This window comes from Arachis stenosperma, chromosome 2 (genome assembly GCF_014773155.1).
Source record: "Arachis stenosperma cultivar V10309 chromosome 2, arast.V10309.gnm1.PFL2, whole genome shotgun sequence".
Classification (NCBI taxonomy): domain Eukaryota; kingdom Viridiplantae; phylum Streptophyta; class Magnoliopsida; order Fabales; family Fabaceae; genus Arachis; species Arachis stenosperma.
The window spans coordinates 21703457-21708844 of NC_080378.1; the positions used below are offsets into that span (position 1 = coordinate 21703457).

The window sequence follows — 5388 nt, forward strand, 5'->3', positions numbered from 1 at the left end:
GGTTTCGAACCCCTATCCTCAAAGAAAAAACAACAACTCACAACCCCCAGGCTGTCACACTTCTAGTTAATATCTTTACAAATTATTTTATATATATAGATATCTTTTATCAAATAATTTATTTCTATTTAATTTTAGTTATAAACTCACTCATTTTTAAATTAATTATATTTTTATTTAACAATATAAATTTACTTATTTTTTCTTTTCATAATCATATAATATCTATTAATATTATTTTTTAATAAATTCTTGTAGTATATAATAGTATAATAGATATAAATTAATTAATAAATTATTAAAATTTGAAAATAATTATATAAAATATTTATGATAGAGTAAAATTAACAAAATACTTATTATTCATGTTTCATATAATTTTAGAATAGCTAGATATTCTTAAAATGTTAGTAAAAATATGTATTTTAAATTTTAATTTTAAATTTTTGACTATTTTTTATTTTTTATTTACATAGGATCGGATTAATCGGTTCAATCAGTAATCTACCGGTTGAACCAATAATCCAGTAATCTAGTAACTTGACCGGTTCGATTACTGGTTCGGCTCTGACAACTATAAAAAAAGCTATTATTTTAAAAATCATTTTAAAGTTGTTGAACCGGTCAGAAACTGGCCGGTCGAATCGAAATGGGACTCGGCCGGTTTTTATGAAAACGGCGTCGTTTTTGCGTTTTGTTTAAAATAGAAGTGCCCGTTCTTGTCCTCAGTCTACTTAAGCCCTTGCCCCCCTCCCCCCCCTTTTCGAGCCCCATTCCTCAGTCTCATCTATACTCTCATTATTTCTCCCCAAAGCACAACCCTAGCCTCCATCGCGCCGCCATTGCTCACCGTCGCCGCCTGGTTCGACGCGGTCGTTCGCCAATCCTCCATTCCCCCAACGCCAGCGTCTCTAGGTCCTGCTCCGCCGTCGTCCCTCGGTCGTGTTCGTCGCCAGCTCCCCGTCGTCCGTCGCCAGCTCGCCAGTGTTCGTCGCCAGCTTCCCGTCGTCTGTGGCTCTCCCTCAAATCTCTGGTCACTGCCCTCGCCGACGGTAGTGCTCGGATGCTCCGTCAGTGCTCGGTGCTTTTTCTTGGTTGATTGGCTTTGCTCACTGCTTGATAATAAATTTTAAATCTGTTACTGGCTTGTTCTTGTTTGTTCTGGGTTGATTAACTGTTGGCTTGTTCTTCTTTGTTCTGAATTGATTTACTGGCTTGTTCTTGTTTGTTCTGGGTTGATTAACTGGCTTGTTCTTGTTTGTTTTGGGTTGATTAACTGTTACTGGATTACTGATTGATGATAAATTGATACCGATAAATTGTTACTGGTTTGTTCATTCTTTTATTTATTTTTTGTTGTTAAATTTTGGTAAAGTTTCTTGATCATAAATTTAAGTTGGTGCTTAATACTCTTGTTGTATCACATAGCTCACTACTAGTGTCTGCTGTTCGTGTTTGTTTTTTAGTTCAGAAATTATCAAATTATATTAATTATTGAATGGCACTGCTCACTACTGCTATGCTGTGTTGTACTCTGGTTTGTGTCTTCTTCGCTGCTGTGCTGTGTTTTTTGGCTCTCTGCTGTTCACTGCAGAGCTTTTTTGTGTTTAATTAAGTTAATTAAACCTATGCTTTGGGCTTAATTGTGCCTAGATTGTTAAGTTAGTTAATTCAGCATATGTTCTGCTGTGCTGTTGTTGTGCTGATGTTTTGTGTTTTGTGATTTCTTTGAGTAGTGATGTGCTGTTGGAAATTGAATTGCTGCTGTTTTGTGTGTGTTTGTGATTGTTTTACTGTTTTGTGATTTAATTATGCTTTGATGGTGACTGTCTTCATGATTATTTATTTCAGTTATGTAGGATTTTGTGATTTCTTTGCATAGTGATGTGCTGCTGGAGATTGAATTGCTGCTGTTTTGTGACTTAATTATGCCTAGATGGTGACTGTCTTCAAGATTTATTGATTTCAGTTATGTAGGATTTTGTGTTTTTTTTGCATAATGATGTGCTGCTGGAGACTCGATTGCTGCTGTTTTGTGTTTGTGTTTGTGTTTTACTGTTTTTGTGACTTAGTTATGCTTACATTGGTGACTGTTTTCATGATTTATTGATTTTATTTATATAGTGTTTTGTGATTTCTTTGCGTAGTGATTTTAGAAAATTATTTTGTCTAAAGATTTTTTTAAAAAATGGGAAAATATATACTGAATTTTTTCCTCCGATTTTTTTATAGTACTCTCTAAGTTACTTTTGAAATATTTTTTTAATTTTTTGCCCACTATGTGTGTTTTGGTTGTTTTTAATTATGAATTTTGATGTTTAAAGTAGTTGTGAATTTTTAATATTAAATTATGAATAATTTATTACATAAAATTGTAAAATTTTAAATTTTATTAAGTTAGGAATTATTAAATTTATATATTTAAAATTATATATAAATTTTTTAATAATTTTATTTAATATTTAATTAAACCAGTTGAAACCTGGTCGGACCAATAAATTATTAAACCTATGATTTTACCTGTTTATTGACCGGTCCGATTTTCGCAACCTTGATTATTTGTTTAGTCCTTAAAAAATATCACTGAAAAAGATATTTTAACAAACAAGAAAAGAAAAAATATTTTCAAATATTTGTGTTTTAAAATAAAAAATATAATTAAAAAAACTAGATGTTTTCTTCAAAAACCCTACAAGAACCCTAATACCACAGCATGAGTTGCAAAACACCATAACTGACACGACAAGGGTGCTTTCTCTTCTTTCTCCTACTCTCTCAATCGGCTTTCTCACCGGTAGCATGAATTCCGGCGGCGGAGCATAGTCCATCGGTGACTTAACAGCACCTATAGGTTCTTCTCTCTTCATTTCCGCTCTCTGACTCTGCTTGCTTTTCCCTTTTAGAATCTCGTCCTCTGTTTACTATTTTTCCTTATTTGGGTTTCTTCTTCTTCTTCCTGTTTGTGTTGGCTGTTCACTGGTGATTAAGTTTAATTAGGATTTGACGATGTTAACTGCATGTTCTGTTTTACTTTTACTTAGACTATGGAGGCGATTATGATGATGAATGGTTCTGACAGTGTACGATTTCTTGTTTTCGAACATTTGTATATGTCATTTATAGATACAGAATGATGTTACGTGTGTTTATCCAAATAGCTCTTGATAACGTGCCATCTTGCATGTTGAATCGTTGATACTTGTTATGATACTGGTGTTTATTGTGGATGAACTTTGATGTGTTGCAGTTATAAATTTATTTAGTTTCAGTAATGTCGTCATCATCCGAAGACGAGTCAATGTCCGAGATGGAAGAACAAGAGAATCAGAATAAAGAAATGAAGCATGAAAATGGAGTGCTTGATTACATAATGAGCTTGGAAAGTGTGCCAACAAATCTCCCTCCACATCTTGAGCTTCTCATGACCCGGGTCCTCTGCAACAACGATGCTCCTCAGCATGTAAAACCTTGCTATCTCTATGTTCATTTTTTATTTTAGTCTGTTTTTTCCTTATGGTTCTCTCAAATCCAGTTTGTTATTTTGGTATTTGTGTTCTGTGTTTGTATGATAGGAGTTAATGAGTTTCAATGAAAACTTGTAGTTTTTTTTTCAGCTTATTTCACTTTTTGAGTGATTAAGTAATAAGTATATGCTGGTTCTAAATTTTCTTTTCTTTTTCTTTTTTATCGGTTGCTTGCTATTTATGTTTTCCTATGTTGATGTTTGTAGACAGATACCATACAGTATTCTGGTGCTTATGCAGCATTAGGTGTTGATAATAGCTTGCGGTTAGATAATTTCAATCAAAACTTCAAAGTTGAAGTGAAGCGGCTCACAGATGATGACATAGAGTTTGATATGATTGGTATTGATCCTTCACTTGCTAATGCATTTCGAAGAATCCTTATATCAGAGGTGAAATGTTTATTTAATACTTTCCTCAATATTTATAATCAGTATGTCAGACTTGTTTATCTTAAATATTGCATCATTTATAGTCCATTTTGAAGTGCTTTGGTACATTTGGTTGGAATAAAAGGTTCCTTAATGATTCTTTTTTTAATGCCTTTGATGTTCCTCTCTAGCCGATATTAAGAGGGATTTGCATCCATTGTTACATAGTGTACCCATGTAGGTCTTAGCTAACTTTCTCATATTTATTTGTGGATTTCGTATCCTCATATTTATGCTTTCTCCTCAATGAAATTTCTTTTTCTAATACAAAAAGTATTTATTTAATTTTTTTCACAATCTCATAGCCAAATATTACGTTCAAAGAGTTAAAGGATGAATTCCAACTGGCTATTGTTTGTCTTTTTTTTTTCGGTTGATGATGTCAAAAACAAGGATGTTACTTTGCTTTGATGCTTTAGCCAAACAAAAATTTCTTTGATAAACAGTGGACCAGAATTACCCCTGGGAGTGTATAACATCTTCTGGCAGTGTTATTTTCACCTTGATATGTTGGCCTTTCATAGTTTCTTTCTCTCTAATTTTATGTTTTGCGATTAATAGTTTGATGGAGATTATCAAATTCTGACGTGATTGTTATAAATTTAGGTACCAACAATGGCTATTGAAAGAGTTTACATTGCAAACAATACATCACTTATACAAGATGAAGTTCTATCCCATAGATTAGGCCTCATACCAATCAGTGCTGATCCCAGGCTATTTGAATATCCAGGTCTGATTTCTATGTTGTCACCTAATTTGTTTCTGATTACGTAAATATCTTTCTTGTATGGCAGACTTGAATTTGTCTCGTTTTTTTTGTTGTGAATAGATAATGCTGGGGATAATAGGAATGAAAAGAATACCATTGTCTTCAAACTACATGTTGCTTGCCATAAAGGACAGCCACGTATGACCGGTAAATGAGTCTGGCTCTTGCTTGATATTCAAATGTTGCATTTAATTTTATTTGGCTATTTTAACTTTAATCATATTAGCAATCTTTCTTGTTTGATGATGTTGCAAAATGCAGTGAGATCAGATCAACTAAAGTGGTTACCTAATGGGAGTGAGCTTATAGCTGAAGATGCCAAACTAAGTGCAAGTTCAAAACCGAAGACATTTACATCTTTTACTTGCAGTCAAGAATCGATTCCCGAAATTTCGAGCAATCCAATTGGTCCCAAATATTTGGATATTATATTAGCTAAACTTGGACCTGGTCAGGTAAAAATTCTATCTACCTCACTATTTAGGGTAACATACATTTCAATTGAGTGCTTGGTAATAAATAAACTGGAAAAAGGAATTTATCTGAAGCTCTTTATAGAGATTGGGTGAGTTTTACGTGTTATATATACTGCGTGCCATTTGTGTGTACTGATGTAGTAGTCCTACGTGCTTTTCAATTGGAAACTTATCGAGCATAGTGC

General features: G+C 33.3%; 1 pseudogene; it reads left to right on the plus strand.

Annotated features, from left to right (window-relative positions):
• Positions 1-765: 765 nt before the first annotated feature.
• On the plus strand, positions 766-5180 carry LOC130961653 (uncharacterized; annotated as a pseudogene).
• The last annotated feature ends 208 nt before the right edge of the window (positions 5181-5388 follow it).